Source organism: Armigeres subalbatus, chromosome 2, assembly GCF_024139115.2.
Source record: "Armigeres subalbatus isolate Guangzhou_Male chromosome 2, GZ_Asu_2, whole genome shotgun sequence".
Lineage (NCBI taxonomy): Eukaryota > Metazoa > Arthropoda > Insecta > Diptera > Culicidae > Armigeres > Armigeres subalbatus.
In genome coordinates, this window is record NC_085140.1 from 93,156,380 (window position 1) to 93,169,005 (window position 12,626).

A 12,626-nucleotide genomic window follows, 5' to 3' on the forward strand; every position below is an offset into this window, starting at 1 on the left:
TCCACCACCATTTTGTCGCACTCGTCAATTGAGTGAGGTTCACCACACTTGTTGCAGCGCGGCTTCATGCGGCAGTTTCTGGTTCCGTGCCCGAAGATGAAGCAGTTAGTGTACTGTGTAACGTCTGTTTTTTTCTTCTCAAAAATGTGTCCAAACTATTTCAGAGGTGACGAATAGAATGCAGTCAATATTTCTCCTGATGTTTTTTGTTCTCCAAACCGTTCTGGCGTTGGTCTACCAGGTCAATTACGCTTGGTACAAGACCAATACCCAGGTAACCAATAAGCATTAAAGTAAGCACTATAGTAGCATTATACTGGCATTGCATATGCTCCATGCTGTAAATAAGTATTTCGAAAACCTGGCTGTTCTAAATAAGCATTCTCAAAGCAATCATGAGAGGCATAGTCTTATAATAGCATTCTGAATGCACAATGTTGTTTTTCGTTAAGTGCAATGGAACAGCTACATTAGTGCCACTTTAAGGCCTGTAGTGAATACATCAAACGTTTTCTAATATGGAACCATATTTTTTTTTTTTTTTTTTTTTACAAGGGAGAATGCATTTACACACTAACCCAGTACACGTGCATTGTAGTTGCCAAACTACCACACGGAAGTGTACTGGAGTGTCGGACTCGACCATACCGGTAATACCGACTAAACTCCCTTGGGCTCCACCATCGTTTCCCCCAGGAACTACCTCGCAGTACTACTTCTGGGGGATGGCAGTACTAAGCGTACTCGCTCATTATCGCTCACACAGGCACTCGTCCCACGCGAGACTGACTTGGGTGCTCGCACACCATTCACTCCATTTGAGTCTTACTTGGATGCTCTCCCGGGCGCTCCGCTGCCATGCCTCGAGGTGTCAATAGCGGTAACTGCCTGGGCCTACAGATATTACGCTACGACACTCCTGCCTCAGCACGAGCAGATCAATCACACCACTGCCGAAGCAGACCACACGCTACACTGCCGAAGCAGGGACACTCCCCATGCACCACATGTGCACAACTGTAGGTGTGTGGGTACAACCCACTGCTACCCTGCCGCCGAAGCAGCTTCTCCAAAGACCATTCGCTCCATGTGACCCTTTTTCGGGTGCTCACTCTAACACTCCACTGCAATGCCTCGAGGTGTCGATGGGATACCTCGACTCCTACCTCAGCATGTGCAGTCCATACTCAGACTTCTGCTGCGCTTCGAGGTGACAATAGCGGCGACACGCTATGACACTCCTGCCTCAGCACAACCAGATCACTCACTCCCTGCCGAAGCAGCTCACGCGCTACCCTACCGAAGTAGGGACACTCCCCAACTCACTCTAACGCTCCACTGCCATGCCTCGAGGTGTCGATAGCGGTATGTAGGGACCAATCAACGATACTACGCTACGACACTCTTACCTTAGCATGTGCAGTCCATACTCAGACTTCTGCTGCGCTTCGAGGTGACAATAGCGGTGACGCGCTATGACACTCCTGCCTCAGCACAAACAGATCACTCACTCCCTGCCGAAGCAGCTCACGCACTACCCTACCGAAGTAGGGACACTCCACATGCCAATTGGCACTCCCTGGGCTTGTGCTTTTGAAGCGGCACACAGTCGCTTTGATAGAGTCCGCTTACGGGCACTTGTGGTTTTTTGGGAGGGATTTTAGCAGAGCCCACTGCTAAATCCCACCACGCCCTAGGCAGTTCTCCCTGACTCGCAGACAGCTGGGGAGGGGTCGTCAAGCCCTTGGACATGGTCCATGCTGTCCCTGCTGTCCCTGCTGCCCCCAATATGGAACCATATAGCGGGGACTATTTGTCCAATGAACTTACATTTGAGAATAGAAATCGGTACGTGCAGAATGTTTTTTTTTCCATTCCGACCATTGACAGGAGTACCCTAGGCTTGCTACATTTTATTATTCCATTGCACTATTTTCGATGGATGCATTAAAGCAGCACTACTGTAGCTGTTTCATTGCAACTGGGTATGACGTTTGTGATGGTTGCATTCTGAGATGAGTTAGATTAAGTTTCAATGTTCCTGAAGGGGTGTAATGTTTATGATGGGCAAAATTATTCCCACTACCATCTCTCTCTCTTATGGGCCAGCTGGTAAGGGCGATGACAACGACAGCGTCGGGTGGCAAGAGTGCGAGTTTGAATCCCGCTCGAAAAAAGTAAAAAATTATTTTCCATTTCAAATATGAAAATACAATAACTATGTAATATGAAAAAAAAAAAAACTATGTAAAAATAAGAATGAGAAAAAAAATGCCGTTGAAGAATCTTTTTTTGTTTTTAAAATTGAGTATTTATTCAGCATTTCGGATGCTGAATAAATGCTATACTCAACAAAATTTCTACTTTATCGATAAAGTAGGATTGAGCATTTAAGCAGCCATATATTGGGCCAAAACCTGCATTAAAATCGGCTTATCGGCATTAAATGTTTTGCAGTAAAGGCGCATATAATGCCACTTAAATGCTTTATATAATGCTTACTGGTTACCTGGGTAGCAATCCCTGATGTCCCTAGAGGCTATGCGCATGATTAACGATTTCGATATGTCCAATCTGGATGGTATAAATACTCCAAATTCTGGACCAATTGATCTACCAAGCCAACTGGGCTCGATACATAGCCAATAACATTCCATGATGTTCAGGCGCCTTGAAGCCATGCGCACAATGTATTCAAATATGTCCAAATAAGAAATTCCAAGTTCATCAAATAATTCTAGAATGCAGACCAATTTGTCTATCATATCAATACAAAACCAGTAGCAACTCATTGTTTATTGTTTTTTGTTTATGGTGTAGATATGTCAAATACTTCAGATGAATTGGTCTATAATTCAACTTGGTACAAAACCTATCTAACTCAGACCATATATAGGGGAACGGTTCGCCACTTCATCTCACAACTCCTATTTCCATCCCATCAAAACCAATGCAATAGAAAGGAATTTGGTTTGTTTATTATTTTTGTGATTTTTTTTAAGCAGTGAGCACGCATGTTGACAAAAAGAAGCGACGAATTTGGTGGCGTATTTCTTTGTTTAGCGATGAGATGGATATATGTACAGTGAGATGGAGATCGGAACATTTCCCCTACGATGCTTATAATTTACGATTTATGTTTGTCCAAATACGATGGTCGGAACTCTCAGTTAATCGTATGAGAACATGTCTAACTTTCGATACGCATGGTCTTCAGGGACCTAAAGGGTTTTGTACCTAGCGTTATTTGCATGGCAGATTATTATTGGTATTAACTGCTGTGAATTGGAGAACACAAAAACTCGTATTCGGTGATTTCTAACTAAGACATAAACAATGCACATAATACCCGGCGATCTGGTTGATTAGGGTTGCTATTGATTTTGTACCAATCTTAGTTGACCTGGTGAACAAATTGGTCTGAGCTCCGGACTAATTTTGTGAACAAAGATCAACGTTTTTGCACATATCTAAATCATAATCGTAAAACATATGGATTCTAAGGGCTTTTGGTTTTGTACTGAGCCCACTTGACTTAGTAGACCAATTTATCAGAACTCCAAACTGATTTGGAGAACTTTAGAGCATCCAATTTGAACATATCTAAAATGTAAATCATGCGCAAAGCTTTTATGGGGCTGTATGAACACCATGGTTAGCTATTGGCTTTGTATCGAGACCAGTTGGCTTGGTTTATCAATTGGTCTAAACTTAGAACATCCGGTTTGGACATATCCAAATCATAAATTATGTACATGAACTCTAAGAGTCTGTATATACACCATGGATGGCATATTGGCTTTGTACCAAGCGTAATTGACTTGGTTGGCCAAGGTTTTGAACTCCAGAATGGTTTGGAAACATCTATAGCAATATTGACTTCATTAATTATTCGTCATCTCTGAAATAGTTTTGGACACATTTTTGAGAAAAAAAAAGTAATAAAAACGTCCATATGCGGTATTATTTTGAATTTGACTTCGAGAGCGATTCCAAGCAACAGCATCAAAATTTAAGAAAATTTTTAATTCATGATTTTCTATTGAGTTGAAACTTTGCACAGTTTTTCAATTTCATCTAAATCGTCATTTTTCGATATCAAATCTTCATATTGAGTCACGACTAACTTTTCAAAAGGGTGTATGTGAAAATGGTTCAAAAATATTTAAAAAGCTGCACAGCAAAAACGGAATGTTCGATTGTTATGATTTTTTCAGCAAAGTTAGACAACTAAATGGTGATTCTTAAGAAAATGTGCACAGTAAAAAAAAAATTTTTTTTGCCTTTGAAAATATCATTTTTGTCACAAAAACTCAAATATCTCAAAACCCTATCTTTTTTCGAACGTAATTTTTTTAGAGAAAACGGTCCATTATATTAGCTATCTACCATAAAATTTGGTGATGGTAAACTAATAAACAAAAAAGTTATGACATTTCAAACATTTCACAATTTTCACATATAGTAAACAAAAAAAAATTTCCGTGTATTTTTTTTTTCAAGAATCGCAGTTTGATGCTGATTTTATTGTTAAGGGCCTTGCGTGAGTTTAACAAGTTGTTTGTATGATATTCCATATTTATGTATTCATCGATATTATGTATATTATATGTATAAATATTATATGTATAAATAAATAAAAATGAATTAATATTATCCTAAGTATTAAATTAAATGTGGCAGTTACACAATGTTGTTATAGAAACTCTAAGAGTTTTGGGTTTGAATTTTGGTATGGGTTATGATATCATGAAAACAGTTTATTAATACTTATTTTTTATTTATTTTTATTCAATTTTTTAAAATATCGAACACTTTTGAATTATTATCAGCACAGTTTGAGTATAGTTTTGCTTTAATTTTATTTTCCGACAATGGAATGAAACAGTGAAATTTTTGGGTTCCTTGGATCGTTTTCGCGTTATTAAATTGCTCGCTGAGCTCTGAAGCCTTTATTTCGTACTCTTCAGTAGTAGTAAAACAAAATGATAATTTGGTCAAATCTTTTTCTTTTCTACGATTTGCCCAATCAAAAAGTTCTTTCGCAGTTTTAATTGGATCCTCACGTCCTTTGGCTAAACTTGCTCTTGTGGCCATGCGCTTTATTGTTCCTCCACTAGCCTCACAAGGACCTTTCCATGTGATGTAGCAAAAAATGCCATTCTGCATCAATTCCGTACATTGATTTAAATTGACATAGGCTCGAAAAATTCTTACGATTTTTGTACTGCGACGCTGCTCCATCAGACATGAAATATATCTTTTGACTTCTTTATGCTTATCAACGCGTAAAAAGTTAATCATTTTCCATGACCAAGTTTACGGATACTGAATCGTGTCTTAAATCTTCGGAAATTATAATAAAACTTAAGTGTTCAATTTGCGTACTCCCATTAAAATAAATAACGAATGGATGAATTGTAGCTTGTTGTACGTTCCAGTGATGGGACTGCACTTCATCTTGCAATACAAAGCTGTAATTTTCAGAAAAATCACAAATGACTAAAAATTCACCATTTTGTAATGTATTTTTCGTATTTGTTAAAAAGCTGGATTGTTCTGTTTTAATGAAATCGTGAGGGATTAAACTTTCTAATTTCAAGCAAAAATATGACACAAACTCATCTACAGGTTTTACAATAGTTTCTATGTCACACCTATCCGTGGTCACCCATTGCTCAAATGATAACTGATCAATATATTTTTCTTCAAACTCAGCGAATAAAGTATTTTCCAATGATGAAGAATCTGGACAATCCGAACAAGATCGTAGATAGCAATTTGATGTTGTATTTTCACACAAAAGACTACCAGTTAACATTTTAATATCCTTTGTTAAATTGATTCTTTACAAACTATGTAAAATAAGATTAATATTCTCATGGGTTGTGCACACACACATTATGTGTTCCTGAATTGGAAAGAAGCTTACATTGCCTTGGCCGAAGGCTTGCAAATGAGGAAAAACCTATTTTAATATTATCGTGAATTTCCTTGAAGCGTGTGTACGCTTCTTTCAAAGTCGTCATCATTAATCGTTTTTGGATTGCTTGACGCTTTCCATCTTTTTTACTGATACATAATCTTTTTGACCAGGCATAGCTCGACTTACTTCATCATCTTCAAAATATTGAACTACTATTTCTTTTGTCTCATCTGTTAATGCAGTACTAGACCTAGTATTTTGGTTGAAAGACAGTTATTCTTCAATTGTTTTGCCTCTTTTACTGTATTTCTATTGGTTTTGAACTCATCAATGGCATCCTGAATAGACCACGAATTTGGCAGCATCGACAAAATCAATAATTTTTCTTTCCTTGTCGTGGCTGCATTCGAGAACCTTTCCTTCATATTTATAATTACCTCATCGTAGTCTGTATTTTCCACATCATCAGGTCCTAATTTGAAGAGGTTTCTTCGTACAGTTTCGTTTATTTCACGGTATTTTTCTCCGGGTAATAAACGTAGTCCATCTTACTCCATTTAATCGGAGTCACTTTTATCCCAGCTATGCCCTCGTTAAAGCGTTCGATGTTGACCTTTTGGATACACTCATCTTCCGATTGATTTGTTGAAACAGATTTCGCTGATGGTACGGTGGCAAGGCTCTCAGCACTTAATACTTCTGGTAATTCCTCAGTTGTTGTCGATACATCTGGCAATTCTTCAGTTGCTGTCGTTTTCGAACTTCCTGCGCTCTGCTCAACCGATGATATACAGATTGCTCTTTTGTCAACGTTTAGACGGCAGGACGTGCAAATGCGTAAATTTGTATTCAATGTGGACATTGGAGCATAACCAGTCACTTTCAGTTTATCTATGGTGCTTTCGGTGAGATTTCGTAACTCTTTTGAACACTTTTTTCCATCAAACGGCCTACAACAGTTGAGAAAGCGGCTACTCATGTTGTTCGTAATATTTCAATAAACAAAATCACTTTTAAGTTTTTACTGACTAGTTTGGTGTCATTTGCTTGACTGAAGAAAAAAATTACTATAAGATCTTTAACAACCTTAGTAGCAGTAATTTTTTTGCTTTTTCGTGAGCATTGTCATGGTATGTACCTATCATGCATTTGTTGTTGTTGAAGATACCCGTTTCCTCCCGATCATAAAGTCTATTCTCTAAGAGGTATATTTTTTGCAGGTAAACTATAGACGTACACGTGTATATAAATCTTTGATTTTGCAGCTTTTGTCTTAAAAATAACATTTCTGATATGGATCCATCAACGTTATTATCAACAGGTTTCAACACTATTAAAAGAATTTTTCGCCAGTCACGTGCAATGAAAATTATGACACTATCTATACTTTTGATCACAACACTGGATCGTGTCTAAGTTTCTTATAGATGCTATGAATAATTAAATCAAAATATCATGAAAACAATTTGTTTAAATCACGTCCCTTAACAATAAAATCTGCATCCATCTGAAACTCTCGAAATAACTTACACAGAAAAAAAATTGTTTTTACTAAATGTGAAAATTGTGAAATGTTTGAAATGTCATAACTTTTTTGTTTATTAGTTTACCATCACCAAATTTTTATGGTAGATAGCTAATATAATGGACCGTTTTCCTAAAAAATTACGTTCGAAAAAGATAGGGTTTTGAGATATTTGAGTTTTGTGACAAAATGATATTTTTAAAGGCAAAAAAAGTTTTTTTTTACTGTGCACATTTTCTTAAGAATCACCATTTAGTTGTCTAGCTTTGCTGAAAAAATCATAACAATCGAACATTCCGTTTTTGCTGTGCAGCTTTTTAAATATTTTTGAACCATTTTCACATACACCCTTTTGAAAAGTTAGTCGTGACTCAATATGAAGATTTGATATCGAAAATGACGATTTAGATGAAATTGAAAAACTGTGCAGAGTTTCAAATATTTTCGAAATGGTCGCTCAGGATCGACTGACATGCCCCCGTGGAATGCCTCTGGAAAAAGCCAGAGGTATTGCTAAATCAAATCCGGGTCGATATGACCCGAACACCTAAAGTGTGAGTTTTTTTTAGCTCTTCAGGAATGTCGTACAAAGTAGGTCAATGTTCAGGAACATACCGTTTGGCACAAACCCCGAACATGACATCAAATAATGATATACTTAAATATCTTTGATGATATATATTCCAAACACTGTCGTTTTTGCATCTTTTAACTTAATTTTTCATCGATTTTAAGTACGGAGGAATAAAAGCTAAATAAAGCGAATAAAGCTAAAATTCCCAAGTAACATTCAAACTGCTCTTTGGCATTCGATGTAATTTATTATGGTTTTATTGCAACAATAAGCATGCTATTCGGCCTAAAAAAAGTATTTAACTAGCATAAATTATGCCGCATCATCTAGTGGTTGTCAAAACCCTTTGAAGCCGGTTACAAATTCCAAAAATTCTAAAGTTTTAAATATGAATTTATTAGGGCATTCCATGCCTGGATTAAACTTATTTGGGAAATAACATTAAAACTCTTTGATGTTTGGTTTATTTGTCATGACGAAATACTTCTTTAAGTCGTTTTGTTACTTTAAAAGCTACTTTCGGCATTACTTGAGACCAATTAGCATTTGTGATTGCTATATAAAGAGTCTTAGAAAATACAAACGCATTTCTGAAAAAAAAAAACAAAAACAACTGAAAAGTGACGACGAGTAGTAAGAGCCTAAACATTCATTATTGTAAAAGAAATAGCTTTGAAATATTGCCATACTGTTTGCTTACTCTCAATATGCATGCTGACAAATTTTCAACTTTATCAATCACCTTGACATCGAAATTTTGCTTTCCGAAATCGCGAGGCGACAATTTGGAAAGAACCAAAGATAGAGGAAATAACACGGTGCGCAGCCCCACTCCATTCATGTTTCACTACTTCGTAAACGGTGGCACGGAAATGCGCATTTTTGCTTCCGGCTGATAAAGTGCCGTCACTACTTAGTGGAGTACATACTTTTTTCTTTACTTACGTGTAATTAACGATCAATTCGAAGTATTTTTCCATATCTTCCTGCCATGCCGCTTTGTTTTTAATTGAGAGACTTGAACTGTCAAATTTACTCTAGTTCTGGTCATCATATATGTTGAAAAATGACCAATCAGCATTTGTAACACCCAGGCGAGCCTTCGTAAATGCCACATCTAAACATTATGATTTTATGGTTGATTTCATGAAGGCAAACCAATTTGAACAAATAAATCTTGAAAAATTAAGTCGGAGGCCATCGCCATATTTTTTTCACTACACATGGGTAGAGAATTTCTAGCGAAACATCTATTAATACTGCATTATATTTATGATTTTTTACGATGTATTATAAATGAATCAGCTACAGAAGTATGCTGCGTTGGCGAATATACGCAACAGTTTTTGCTCCCGTCATTTTTCTCTAGAAAATTTGTACTTTTTAAAATAAAATTCAAGCAACTCAAGATCAAGCCATACCGGGTGTTACAGTGTTTTCTTTTGTGATGGTGGAGCATATTCCTCCCTATACTAGGACCCCATAATTCTGATAGAAAATGTGAAAAAAATAAGTCGGATGCCTTCGAGATGAACGATATGTACTTCAAGATCGGAAGGTATGCTAGTGAGTCGTCAGTGAAAGAACCAGAAGACCACTCTGAGTTTTCGTCAAGGTCGAGAACGAAAGCCGACTCCTCCAGCAAGCAGTCCAGTAATGATGCTTAGGTAAAAGTAGCTGTAGGCTCAGCGTGTCATCCAAAGGTACTTCGAAGATCGCGGAGCGGAGCAGAGATTTGGTGAGGTTTTTCTAATTTAGTAATTTCTGTCTTGTTCATACAACAAAGCCTTGTACAGCTATAAATCTACTCAAACATAGGATCTGTTTAAATATTACGTAATTATCTCTCACCTCTATGCGTAACGCGTAACAAATGCTGTTTTTTTTTTGAAAAATCTTGTTTGTGGTAAAATTTGAAGGACGGTTTATTTCATGCGTAACAATATTTCCAAAATTGAACAACCTCCTCACCCATTGCGTTACGTAATATTTGAACAGACCCATATATATATTTTTTGAATGATATTCGTTAAAACATTTTTTATACAAATCGTCTTAGCTCGAGAGGCTGAACATTTGTTTTTGTGTGTTTCAATCTGGAACATGTTCCACATAGATGGGCTTCGCCGATTCTAATTCAACAAGCTACATTCGACGTGTAGATATCCTAGTTCGACACAATCGTTTTTGTTTTTCAACAAATGTAGCCGATTTGTCATTATCATTCAAATGACTTTAAGCTTTACGAAGCCGATGGTTTTCAATTTTGCTCGATATTAAATGTTGTTGCCCTTCGTAAAATAGCACCATTGTGAATTCCGTAATACAAATAATTGAATCAATCGGTGACGTGTTTTTCGGTTATTTTAAGCACAATGGCGCGAGAAATGCGATTAGATAGTTAGATAATAATTGTTTGCGTTTTTTTAAATACCGTCAAATGAGATGTCGTTAGGCCAAAATGCTATGCTAAGAAAAAAAATCTTTGTTCTGAGATTTTTAAGAAACTGCTTTTTAAATATGTTCACTTCTTGATTTCTGGTTTTTAAAAATTAAGATAGGTAAATTGAACAGTGGGTTTAACACAAAATTTTCCTTAAATATTCCATTACTATTATTCAATTTAATGCTATAACATGCAAATTCTATTGTCTCATTTGCTGTAGTTTTAGGTTAATGTTGATGAATAATTGTGCGTATCAAATTGTATCGTTAGAATGACACTAACATGTCTTAAGTAATAATTCGGAAAAAATACCTAAAATTGGCTAAACGTTTGGAGCCATTGACAGCCATGAGATTTTAAACGTGCTTAAGTTTCATCAAGTGCTATTGTGTCTATTATGCCTATTCTTGATTTTGTGAGTGTGGGATCGAACGAGTTTTTAAAGCGCAGAATAATTTCGAGATCAGTGTTATTCTATTCTACTCTGTGTGAAAAATATATTAATTAGTGCGTGATCAATTATGTTTTAAGAGAGAACGACGTGGAATTGTGGGAAAATTAATTTTTTTTTTTTTAAGTAAAAGTTTACTGTGCGTATGATCGTGTTTCCTTTAGTCGCAGAACGATCGCGCGATCATCGAAATGTTTTGTTCTGCGTTGTGCGGTTGACCTAAATAATTGGCGTGTGCATATTTCCCTTATCACGCAGAACGATCGCGCGATCATTGGAAAATTTGGTTCTGCTTAGTGCGGTCGGTAAATCAATTAGCTAGCTCGCGTTCGTTCGATTGTGTTTTTGTTTAAACTCGATCAAATTACACGCTACACTCGGCATACCGTTTACCAAAACGAACCCTGCTACACTCCCTCCCCATATATCCAAAATCCCAGTGATTTCTCGTGGAAGTGCAGATGACTCGTCGGCTTCCATCAAAGCGAGTATCACGTCAACATTTTCCTTCCTAATCCCTAATTGACCTGCATTCGGACACGGCCGGCGCTGGTATTGCTTAATTTTGGGTCACCAGTTCTTACACATTGATGATGATGTTAGTCCCAAACACCATCTGTTGGTTCTCTGTGTAATTACAGCTGACCTGGCAATAACGGAGTAGCAACCGTGGGCGGTCAATCATGCTCATGCTCATGCTCATGCTCATAAATGAATCAGCTACAAACAATAACATAATCAAATAATAAAAAAAATGCAGAAATGTGCAAATTGAACATGAATTTGTTTATCGAAAAATAATTGATAGAATGGGGTTTACTGAGAGCGCATCAGTTATATCGAAGTTTCGCACCATATGAGTAAATCTTATTTGGCAACTGAAATTGATGCATCAGGTTTTGTCACATTTCGGTTTTGAAATACGTCTTGCATTCACCCTTCAAAACCATTTCAAGAGTGGGCCAACTAGGCAGATAGTACTCTTCAAGAGGTTTTGGTGTAAGCGATGAAGGAGCAAATGCCTTGACTAGGATTTTATTGTTGTAGAATATAAATACTCTTGTAGTAAATCATAAAACTCAAAATGTTACTTGGTTACTTTAAAAGCGAAAACGTAATATGAGTTATGATCGGTAGTTTCCCACAAAATAGGAAAAGTCAAGAAGTTTCAGACGCTCACATTGTTGCGTTACAAAGCTATTACAATTTGAAAGTACGATTCGGGTCATGTTGATCTGAACACGCTAGGAAGGTTAAATTTGATAAATTTGTTTTTATTGATCATAAATTGAAAAATGTTAAGTAACGAAACATTAGGTATTTTCATTTATTTTGTTTTCTGTACTAATTGTCCAAGACTTCAAATTATTTTTAATCGTAAAAAGCGGAACCACCGTATCTTCAATTCATGAGGTGAAATAAAAAACAATTATTTAAAAATTCACATGATCTGCCACTCTCACCCATCTCTGGATACGCCAATGATTTCCCCCATTTCACCCTCCTAGCCGTAGTTGACCATCGCGGGTGCGTCCCGGACTCAATTAGCGTGATCGATGTTGAAACATAATCAAAATGCAATGAAGAAAAATCCGAGAAAATCATGAAATCGAATTCCAGTGTTAAACGGTTTAAACCGAATTATCGTTAAATATTCACGTGCGAAACGTCGGACTGGGAATAGCTTCCAGAGGATTCCCCCCG